A 12,727-nucleotide genomic window follows, 5' to 3' on the forward strand; every position below is an offset into this window, starting at 1 on the left:
TCAAGCCTGGCAGATATGAAGGTGAGGACGGATCTCCTCCCTGCAACTGCAACAAGTGACTCAATGGAGTAGACTCTCTAAGATCTGAAGGCAACTCCACTGTTAATATATGCATTATAGAAATCCTCCTCAGACTATGTAGAAGTGCTCTGACACACGCTCATCCCTCCTCGAGGAAACCAGTCTCAAACTGCACAAAGCGGAGCTGCTACACCTGTCTAGCTGTGGCTACCCTTAGGTCAAGGTGAACCACCAGAGGCGGACCCTATGGTCTGGGAAGTGGACGAGAGCCCCTCCTCTATGTCTTAGGCCTCGGTGACACCTGAGTACATGTATGACCAGAGCGTTGAAGCTGTGGCTGTGCTGCCTGCTCGGTCTCCTTAGTTTGCTCTGCTTGCTAAGTACCCTTTGTCTGCTTCACTGGCTGTGTCTGCTGCTCTATCTCCCCCTGAGGCTGACTCTCCTCTAAAGTGATACACCATCCTCCTAGCATGACAGTCCTAGGTGGATTACCATGAAGAGTCTCGGTCCTCTCGATGGTGGCCGTCTGTGCTGGTGACAACTATTCAACAATGTGAATACCACCCCTAGATCCACCTCTCTCCGCTCACTCTACGGCGGCTGCCACTGCTGCTGCTCTCTCTGTATCAGCATCTGCAAACTTACGCTTCTTCGTCATAGTCTTCTTTGCCTTTCCTTTCTCCTAAGTAGTCAGGCGAGGCGGAGGCTTTGGATCCTCATCACCAGGACCACCTCCAACATTCTTGCAACGTGCCATTGCTGTAGCTGAAGAGAATTACTGCCAATGACAATGCCAACTGACACTCACGAGGCTTGACCTTGATCCGTACTCACGGGCTTGGCCCCTAGTTTACTAACAACTGCAAAGACAACCACAAGAGCACCGATTCGTTGCACGATAGAATAGATAGGATATATAAATAATCATAATATTCATCTAGAGGTGCGAAACCCTAAGAAGCAAGCAGTAGATACAAAATTGAAAGTGGTGGCTTGCTACTTGATGAAACGGCGACCGATGAGCAAAGGAGAGGATCACAGGGCACCACCGAGTCAGCAATGAAATGCCTAGGGTTAGGGTTTGGTGGTGACTGGACAGAAATCACGATGGCATAGTCACGATTGCAGTGGAGGAGCAGTACGGCCAAAGTGCAGGCAAGGTCACGACTAGGGCATGACAAGGCAGGCGTGAGCGCTAGCGCAGGGCAGCGGCAGCACTAGTGCGGCAGTGCGACAATAGAGACGGGCATGGTGGCTATGCGGCAGCACGAATGAGATGGCACAACGGTGTGGTTAGGGCAAGCGTGGGCGCGGCGGCTAGCTGTGCTGCGGCACGACGATGAAGGCAGGCGATGGCGGCGTGGGGTGGTGGTGATGGTAGGCGCGGGCTTGGTGGCTTGATGCGATGACGTGGGTGGGTGGCTGTGGGATTAGGGCAGCAACGCGACATATGGAAAGGAGTTTATAGTGACCCCCCCCCCCCCGTGATAGACAAGGAAACAAAATAGAGTTGGAGACCCACCCGATTTCAACTAACCAGATGCACCAGTGGCAACGACCGGATGTTGCCACCCGGAGTCCGGATGTTGCCACACCGGAGTCCGGTCGACTACAGAGAGGTCCAAAACCCCTAAAGTCACGACTGGACGCGTTCGATTACCCTTGACCGGACATAGCCAGAGTTCAGTTGATCCTGAGTTCATCTTCTTGATTTACCGAATGCTAGGATAGCTTCACACCGGATGCTGGATGAGCACTGTTTCAGCGTCCGGTCACTTCTGTGCTGCTTCTGTTCACCTCCTGTGAACTAACCGGACGCTGGAAGCAGAGTCCGGTGCAGCATCCGATCACCCTTTTTCAGCGAATCTTCAAAGTTCCTTCGTGCTGCCTATTCCCAATCAAGTCCCAACTTCAATTAGACCCAAATAAACACCAATTAGGACTGATGTGAGTGACCTCTCTCAAACCCTCAAAAATTTCAAAATATTTTACCTTGGGCTATAATTATTTTTAAGAAAATAGGTAATAAAAGGGGCGAGGAGCAACATGTGGTCACACAATAGGGTTTTATGATCAATGGAAGCTTCAAATGCTCTCCCTATTTATGGATAAACATAGTAGATGCTCAAAAGATAACCGAAAAGGAACGACAAAGCAATATACATGCATATGCAATGCAATACTTGAAAGTAATTCTAGTTGCTTGTCAAGTTTGATCCAAGGTTAAGCTTCTTCACACGCTTTTTGGCGGTTGTCTTAACCATGTTAGACAAGCCCTAAAGTGCATTACCAAAAATGAAACATGTTGTATATTACAATGCAATGCAAGGGACAACACAAGCTCATTTTTAGTGAAGTTATTAATGTCAAGCACATTGAGCTCATTCCTCAACTGACAAAATGTAGCCTTATCTAGCGGTTTAATGAAGATAGCCACCAATTGATCCTTAGTCCTTACACCTTCTAGTGATATATCATTTTTAGTAACATGATCTCTAATAAAGTGATGGCAGATATCTATGTGCTTGGTGCGAGAGTGTTGAACTGGATTATTAGCAAGCTTTACCGCACTCTCATTGTCACACAAAAGAGGTACCTTTTCTAGAACTACACTATAGTCTAGCAAAGTTTGCTTCATGTAAAGAATTTGTGCACAACAAGCACCCGCGGCAATGTATCCCACTTCGGTGGTGGACAAAGCCACACTATTTTGCTTCTTGAAAGACCAAGACACTAGTGATCTACCAAGCAAATGGCACCCTCCAGATGTGCTTTTTCTATCAATTTTGTAACCGACATAATCCGAATCGGAATAGCCAACTAGTTGAAATCTAGCTCCTTTAGGATACCAAAGACCAATGCTTGGTGTGTGCTTAAGGAACCTAAGGATTCTTTTAACGGCAACCAAATGAGCTTCCTTAGGATTAGCTTGAAATCTAGCTCACATACACACACTAAACATGATGTCGGGCCTAGATGCAGTCAAGTATAATAAACTATCAATCATAGAACGGTAGAGAGTTTGATCAACCGATTTACCTCCCTCATCTAGGTCGAGATGTCCATTAGATGGCATTGGTGTTTTGATTGTCTTACATTCATCCATATTGAACCTCTTGAGAAGATCCTTGGTATACTTTTCTCGAGAGATGAAAATCCCTTCTCTCATTTGCTTGACTTGAAAACCAAGAAAGAATGTAAGCTCTCCAATCACTAGACATCTCGAACTCCTTCGACATCAATTCACCAAACTCTTTGCAATAATCTTCATTTGATGATCCAAATATGATATCATCAACATATACTTGACAAATGAAGATTTCTCCATCAAGCTTCTTGGTGAATAGTGTGGTGTCGACCTTCCCAATGGTGAAGCCCTTCTCAATGAGGAAATCCTGAAGGCGCTCATACCAAGCTCTTGGGGCTTGCTTAAGCCCATATAGCGCCTTGGACAACCTATAGACATGATTAGGATATCTAGGGTCTTCAAACCCGGGAGGTTGATCAACATAGACTAGTTCATTTATGAAACCATTTAAAAATGCACTTTTAACATCCATTTGATATAATTTCATTTCATGATGCGATGCATATGCTAGGAGGATACGAATGGCTTCAAGTCTTGCAACCGGTGCAAAGGTCTCTCCAAAATCCAACCATTCAACTTGAGAGAACCCCTTTGCAACTAGTCTTGCCTTGTTCCTCACTACAATGCCTTGATCATCTTGCTTGTTGCGGAACACCCACTTTGTTCTAATGACTCTTGCACCTTGTGGTCGCTCTTCAAGAGTCCAAACTTCATTGTGAGTGAAGTTGTTCAACTCTTCATGCATGGCATTTATCCAATCGAAATCTTGAAGAGCTTCTTCTACATTCTTAGGTTCAATACAAGAGACAAAAGAGTGATATTCAATAAATGAAGCAAGTTTTTGAGAGCGAGTCATTACACCCTTTGAAAGGACTCCCTATGATGAGATCTTGTGGATGTGCTTGTAGTAGGGGTGAATTTCTTCTATCAACCACTTGAGGGGGAGGTTATGGAGCATCAACATCCTTAAGCTTGTGCCACCATTTGATCATGAGAGACATAAGTATCTTCATTTTCTATTCTCCCATCTTTATCACCATCTTGTGGCACATTTGATGAAGAGGGTGGATCAATCACTTGTACATCATCTTCATCATCTTTGGGCTTGATGTCTCCAATCGAAATGTTCTTCATAGCCTCCCTCAATGGTTCATCACCTACATCATCAAGATTCTCATGTGCTCCTTAGGATCCATTAGATTCATCAAATTCCACATCATATGTTTCTTCAACCAAGTCCGGTGGCATGATTAAATACTCGATATGCTTTGGACTTTGATGAGTAACCAACAAGAAAGCCAATATCACAACGTCTTTAAAACTTCCCTAGGTGTTGCCACTTCTTGTAGATGTAGCATTTGCAACCAAACACCCAGAAGAAGGATACATCCGGCTTCTTCCCATTGAGCAACTCATAAGGTGTCTTGCCAAGAAACTTTTGAAGGAATAGGTGGTTGGATGCATAACATGTAGTGTTGATAGCTTCCGCCCATAGAGCTTCGGAGTATTTGTACTCATCAAGCATTGTTCTTGCAAGTGTGATAAGTGTTCGGTTCTTTCTCTCTACTACACCATTTTGTTGAGGAGTATATGTTGCGGAGACCTCATGCTTGATCCCAACTTCATCACAATATGCTTCAATGTTTGTGTTGTCAAATTCCTTTTCATTGTCACTTCTTATCTTCTTGAGCTTCACTTCAAATTCATTTTGTGCTCTATTGGCAAACTTTTTGAAACATGATGCCACTTCGGTCTTGTCATGAAGGAAGAACACCCAAGTATATCTAGAGTAGTCATTAACTATCACAAGACAATACAAGTTTCCTCCCAAACTCTTGTAAGTTGTTTGTCCAAATAGATCCATGTGAAGGAGCTCTAGCACTCTTGTTGTTGACATGTAAGCTTTGGTTGGATGAGTGTTTGCAACTTGCTTGCTGGCTTGACATGCACTACAAAACTTGTCTTTTCACATTTCACATCCTTCAAATCTCTCACCAATTCATTCTTCATTAGCTTCTTGAGTGAGCTCATCCCAACATGTGCAAGCCTTCTATGCCATAGCCACCCAAGTGATGTTTTGGTGAATAGGCATGTCTTCAAGTTTGCATCTTCGGAGGTGAAATCCACTAGATATAGGTTGTTGTATCTAAACCCCTTGAATATGACTTGATCATCATCTTTCTTAGACACAACCACTTCCTTCTCGGTAAACAAGCATTGAAAGCCAAGATCACACAATTGACCAACAGATAGCAAGTTGAAGCTCAATGAAGCAACATATAGGACATCTGATATTGAATGATCATTTGATATTGCCACTTTGCCCAATCCTTGAACCTTGCCCTTTGAATTATCACCAAATGTTATCCTTTCTTGACCAGTCTACTTCTTCATCTAGTGAGGTGAAACATACGAGGATCACCGGTCATATGTTGAGTGCAACCACTATCAATTACCCAATAACTTCCACCGGTCTTGTAGTTCACCTACACACAAGAGATCAAGCTTATTTAGGGACCCAAACTTGATGAGGGCCCTTGACTTTCTCAACAAGTGACTTTGCAACCCAAATTTTCTTAGGCCTATTCTTGTTGGGAGGACCTAAGAACATGACTTTCATTTTTCCACTAGAATCCTTTTCTAAGCATGTAATGAGCATTGAAGGCAAAGGGTCTAGCATGCTTGGACAAGGGTTGTGGTGGTGGAGCTTGACACTCATGGGCAAAGTGACCTTCTTGTCCACACTCAAAACACCTCTTTGGCTTTGGCTTTGACTTGTGTTGTTGTTGATGTTGAGCTTGAGCCTTCTTCTCTTGATTTGCCAAATACCCAATACCACTTCTATCCATCTTCATGACGGTGTTCATGAGTAGCTCACTTTGGAGATATTGGCCTCTTGTGAACTTGCTCAAGACAGTCTTGAGATGTTCTTTCTCCAACTTGAGCTTCTTGTTCTCTTTCTTTAAGTTCATCATGATTTTTCTCCATCTTGAGTCTCTTGTTCTCTTCTTTAAGCTTCTCATTCTCAAGAGCTATATCACAATCATGGTCAAGGTTCTCTATCATAATTGTGTTGGTGGTTGATAGCTTTTCAAGATCTTTCTTGATCTTCTCATTCTCATTCTTGAGCTTGACATACTCATCATAGTTGTCGGCCTCAACCACCTTCTTGCCTTTGCTACTAGAACCTTGCTCAATGCTCTCAACAATCAAATCATCATATGATGTAGCTATATCAATCTTAACAATATGGTTAATAGCATCATGTGGCTCATTGGATAATAGAGCATGAGAAACAACAAGATTATCATGATTAACTTTGAGATTGGTATACTCTTCTTTTAGCAAATTGTAGCTAATGGTGAGCTCATTATGTATCCCCTCAAGTTTATCATATTTTTCTTTAATCCCCTTTTTAGAGGATTTGAGCTCCTTGAGTTTGGATGACATAGTTTTATTTTCTTCTCTAAGCTAAACACTAGCTTTTTTGGCTATGTCACATTTTGCTAAGAGTGAGTCATTCTCAAGTTCCAGCTTTTCATTTTTTTCTCTTGTCTTCCTAATGAATTTTAGTATATTGGTTTAACAACTTGACAAGATCATCATAAGAAGGTGATTCAAATTCATCATCACTATCACTATCATCATTGCTAGCATGATCATCACCACTACTATCATCATCATTTTGTACCTTTCATTCACCCTTGGCCATAAGGCATAGGTGTGTAGAGGATGACGATGAAGATAGTGAAGAGTCAATTACAATAGCGGCCACCTTCTCATTCTCACTTTCATCATCAGATGAGCAACTTGATGAATCAATATCCATGAGCCAATCACCAACGATGTATGCCTTGCCATTCTTCTTCTTCTTGTGGAAATCCTTCTTCTTGCCATTCTTCTTCTTGTATGGCTTGTTTTTCTTCTTCTCATCATCATCTTCATCACTTGAGTCATCTTTCTTGCCCTTGTACTTCTTCTTGTACTTGTCTTTCTTGGGCTTGGGGCATTGATGAGCTAGATGACCAAGTTCTCCATAATTATAGCAATCCATCTCAGAGATTGGCTTCCTTCTATTGCTAGTGAAGAATTCTTCTTCTTGCCATCAAACTTGACACCATTCTTGTTGAGCTTCTTAAACATATTGGTGGTTCTTCTTACCATGAGAGCAAGACTTGCATCATCAATTTCATCATCACTTGAGCTCTCATGTTCAACTCTTGCTTTGCCCTTCTTCTCTTGGCTAGCCTTGAATGCCAAGTCTTTCTTCTTGGTGGAAGAAGAGACATCTTGTGGTGTGATGTGCATATACATCTCATGTGCATTGATCTTTCCAATATTTGAGTTGGTATAGCGGTGGAAAGATCACCTTGATGAAGCACGGTCACAATATGCCCATATTTGTCAATGGGGAGGACACTCAAGATTTTTCTTACAACATTAGAGGGTTGCATTTGTGTAAGTCCTAGCCCATTGACTTCCTCTACAAGAACATTCAAGCGTGGGTACATCTCATTAACACTAACTTTAGGAAGCATCTCAAATGAATTAAGCTTTTTCATAAGAAGATGATAGTGTTCCTCACGCTCACTCTTCATTCCCTCATGGAGCACACAAATGTCCGACTATAGTGCATAGGCGTCCTTGTGGTTCCGCACATGGTTAAAAACAACTTTGCAAAGGCCTCTAAAGATGGTGTTTCTAGCCTTTGCATTCCATTTCTCGTAATTAACTTCATCGCCTTGAAGGTGTGTGGGATCCTTAGGGTTTGGGAAACCTTGAGAGGTGGCTCTAAGAATTCCAACATCTAAAGCTTCTAAATAAGCCTCCATGTAGATTTTCCAATAAGGAAAATCATCTCCCTCAAAGATAGGAGGAGGTCCATCCCCGAGGGACATCTTTCTCTAGGCGATTAAGCCTAATTTAGTGAGCACGAGACTTTGATACCAATTGAAAGGATCAAGATGCCCAAGAGGGGGGGGGGGGTGAATTGGATTAATTCTAAATTCTTTGCAATAATTAAACCCTACACTTAGCCCACTTCACCCCTTGTGCCTAGAATATGATTCTATTGTTCTACCACACAAAAGTTTTGCACCCTAAGTTCCAATCCTACTCTAGCATGACAATTCTAGGAATGTAAAGACATGAAATGAATTGCTCAAATGTAAAAGCTTAAAGTAAAGAGAGGGAAAGAACGTGGTGATGTTTTGCCGAGGTATCGGAGAGTCACCACTGCCCACTAGTCCTCGTTGGAGCACCCGCGCAAGGGTGTAGCTCCCCCTTGATCCACACAAGGATCAAGTGCTCTCTATGGGCTAATTCTTCGACACTCCGTCGTGGTGAATCACCCACAACCGCTCACAACTTGAGTTGGGTCATCCACAAGCTCCGTCGGATGATCACCAAACTCTCAATCACCATCAAGCTGTCTAGGTGATGGCGATCACCAAGAGTAACAAGCACAAACTCCCACTTGACCATGACAAGCCTAATGAGATGGGTGGATGCACACTTGCTATTCTCCTTACACTAATGAGGACCTTAATCTTGGATTCTCAAATCTCAATCACCTCACTAGGCTCTTACTCTTCTTTGCACTCTCAAGGGTGTTTCTTAGCTGAACAAATGGGCAAGAGGCCTCCCTTGGATGAGTGGAGTAAGTATTTATACCCCTCATTCAAAACATAACGTTTGGAGGCTGAGACAACATTCTGCGGGGTGATAGGACGCTCCGGTCAGTTATCCCCGCCACTGTGTCAGAAAGAGCAGTTAAGTTTTGACCGGACTATGACTTGCGTCCGGTCAACACTGACCGGACACATCTAATCAAGAAAAACGCTCTCTAGAACCTTACTGATGTTGACCGGACGCTGGCACCCAGAGTTCGGTCACTTCGCTGTTCAGTGTCCGGTCAGTTACCGGATCCTGACCAGCGTCCGGTCAGCACTGACTAGACGCACCCGGTCAAGAAAATCATTCTCTAGAACCTCTCTAGAGTTGACCGGACACAGGCGCCCAGCGTCCGGTCACTTTTCACTCAGCGTTCGGTCACAACCAGATGACTTCAGTTGATCAAATGAACTGACCGGACTCACCGTCTAGCGTCCGGTCACAACTAGACCAGCGTCCGGTCAGTCATTTGACCCTCCATTCACTTCCAACTCGAAATCCTATGTGAATGAAGTTTACTCCAATTGATTTTAGGGCTACTCCTAAGCTACCTAGTGCTAGATTTGACAAGTGTGCACCACACCTAACCCACTAGACTCACCTAGGTCAAGCTACTAGTCCATACCCCCTTAATAGTATGACCAAAGAAAAAACAAAGTCCTAAACTACTCTAAGTGTCTCTTCAATACCAAACGACACTTAGAACTAGTCCATCCTTAACCTTATCATCCATCATTTGAAAACCAAAACGATTTCTATCGATAGGGGCATGACAACCATGATTGTACAATCAATTGCCATTACCATGACCTAACTCAGATTACCTCTGCAAAACACACGTTAGTCATAGTAATATAGTGTTGTCATTAATCACCGAAACCCAACTAGGAGCCTAGATGCTTTCAAGGCACACGTGATCTGGGCGAGTGTCATCGACAAAACCTACAGGCTGGTGGCAGTAGACACGCTCCGCCAGATCGCCACGGAGGAATGCGTTCTTGATGTCGAGCTGGTGCACTGGCCACTGACGTGACATAGCCAGATGGAGAACCGTGCGGATGGTTGCCGGTTTGACCACCGGGGAGAATGTCTGGTTGAAGTTGATGCCAGCACGCTGGGAGAAACCCCGCACAACCCATCGGGCTTTGCAACGTTCCAGCGAGCTGTCTGGTTGAAATTTGTTCTTGAAAATCCACTTACCGATGATGATGTGGGTGTTGTGGCCATGGCACTAGAGTCCATGTTCCATTGGATTGTAGGGCATCGAACTCCTCCTGCATTGCCATTCGCCAGTTGGGGCGCGGAGAGCAGCACGAACGGTGGTTGGCGGAGATGGCAGTGAAGCAGTGGTGGTGACATTCGTGTACTTTGGATTCAGCAGGTGAATGCCATCGCACGCACACGTCACCTTGGGGTGGCGCGCCACCGCTGGTGTGTCCAGAGAAGAAGTGCCCGACGTCATGGTAGCAGCAGGTGCGGTCGATGTTGGGGTAGCGGTAGGCGGGGCCGACGTCGTGGTCGCAGGCATAGGTGACTCTGGTGTCGGAGCATCTAGAGTGGACGAGTCCGACACTGCTAGAGCAGCCAGTGTGGAAGGGCCCGGCACTGCTGTTGCCGGAGTTGTGTTGCGCTGGGGAGCCCATGGAGTGCGTTGTCGACGTGTAGACTGCACCGGCAAGAATTCGGTGTGGCACGGCGGGCAATTTGGATGTTCCGGCGTCTGAGTCGCCACAACCTGCGCAAAAGGGAAGCTGTGCTCACTATCGGACTCAGCTTCTTTGCCGAGTGCCTCAGGCACTCGGCAAAGGTCGATATACACTCGGCAAAGAGCGCTCGGTAAATAGTTTATCGGCAAAGACCTCTTTGCCGAGTGCACTTTATCGGGCACTCGACAAAGCCTTTGTGGAGTGCTAATCTGACACTCGGCAAAGAAAAGTCATCGTGACGGCGAGCGCCACCGTGACGGCAAAGCATTTGCCGAGTGCTAAATCGACACTCGGCAACGAATTTTCGAAAAAATATATATAAAAAAACCACCGCCGCTGCCTTTCGGCGTGCGACGCGTGATGGATCCCAGGCGCGTCTTGCACGGTGATGGTCTGCAGCCTCCAGCCGCAGCCATAGTCGTCGAGGGCAGCGCTGGGGCCAAAGCTGACGGGCTCTTCGCCATCCCTGACGGCCTCAACGTGCAGCGCCGGCGGGGCCCCGGATTCGAGCTTGCGGTTGATGGCGTGCGGCGCGTAGCGGACCGTCGTCCCTACCGCGAACCGCCGGTCCTTGCCGGAGCTCCTGCACGTCACCTCGAAGAACTGCCAAGCGATAAGCAGACAACAAGCGTGTCAGTTCGAGGAGAGCGGGTGCAGCAGGAGGAGGAGACCTTCCGCGGCAAGCAGACAGCAAGCAGACCTTCCGCGGGATGAAGATGTACAAGAAGGTTCGTGGGGCTCTGTGTAGCAGGAGGAGAGCGGGTCTTACCGGTTGCGGTGGAGGAGGAGAGTCGCCGCCGCCATCCTTGCCTGGCTGTTGCGCGTTGCCGGAATGCTGCGCCCGTCGCTCCATCGCAGCGCGCGCTGACTCGCGCCCCGCTGGGTGAGCTGCCCACCCTCGGATTTGCCTGGCTGTTGCGCGTCGCCGTGCAGTTATATAGTATAGCAGCTTTGCCGAGTGTCCTAGATCTGACACTCGGCAAAGCAGTGTTTGCTGAGTGTTCTAGATCTGACACTCGGCAAATGATTTTTTTTGCCGAGTGTCCTAGATCTAACACTCGGCAAAGCAGGGTTTGCCGAGTGTTCTAGGTGTGAGCACTCGGTAAAGTTTTTTATTTTTATTTTTTTCTTCTCCTTTTCTAAAAAAATTATTTGCCGAGTGCCCCCGATCTGGCACTCAGCAAAGTATTTTTTATTTTTTTAAATTCTTTGCCGAGTGCCACCCGGACTGGCACTCGGCAAAGAGAGGATTTTTTTTAAAAAAAAATTAAAATTGTTGCTGTCCACCTAATCAATAAGAAAGGATAACCTTGTTGCTGTCCACGTTACACACGAGTTGCAACTGTTGTGCCCTCCTGATCAATTGCAAAGGGGCGTCGGCCGAGCAGGAAAGAAGACAAGATCAAGCTGGTGACGGAAGGATAGAATGACCACAGAACACGTGATTTTTTTTTAAATTCTTTGCCGAGTGTCGTTAATCCTGACATTCGGCAAAGAGGCTCCTTTGTCGAGTATTATTTTTTGACACTCGGCAAACCATATTTTTTTCACTTTTGACCTCCAAATTTTTTCTACAGTCCTCATACAATACCTGGTACTCCATGTTCCAATGTGGCATATTTCTCGGACTTTTTCTATATTTTTTTAATTTATTTCATTTAATTGAATTTTCTTGGATAATTCAAATTATAACTACTAGTCATTCGAATAATGAAAAAAATGAATGGAAAAATAATATTCATATTATTTAGTATAATGTGAGGCCGTATCCAGGAACAGGCCATCAATTTCGAACATCTTGTTCACGAAACATGACCATGAACTTGCGGTCGAGTTGTTTTTAAATTCTATAAAAAGCAAACGAAGTCCGAAAATCATGAATTTGTCAAGATGTCATGATATCATATGTGGAGGCTGTGATAAAAATTTGAGAATGTTTCACGCAAGTTGTCACGTACGATGCTTACCACCTCGTCGGCCTCTTCACGAAATCATAAAACTGCTTCGGAGATTCTTCGGTTTGCAAGCATCGTACATGACAACTTGCGTGAAACCTTCTCAAATTTTTATCACAACCTCCACATATGATATCATGACATCTTGACAAGTTTCATGATTTTCGGACTTCGTTTGTTTTTTATAGAATTTAAAAACAACTTGACCGCAAGTTCGTGGTCATATTTTGTGAACAAGATGTTCGAAATTGGTGGTCTATTCCTAGATACGGCCTCACATTATA

This window comes from Miscanthus floridulus, chromosome 4, assembly GCF_019320115.1.
Source record: "Miscanthus floridulus cultivar M001 chromosome 4, ASM1932011v1, whole genome shotgun sequence".
Classification (NCBI taxonomy): Eukaryota; Viridiplantae; Streptophyta; class Magnoliopsida; order Poales; family Poaceae; genus Miscanthus; species Miscanthus floridulus.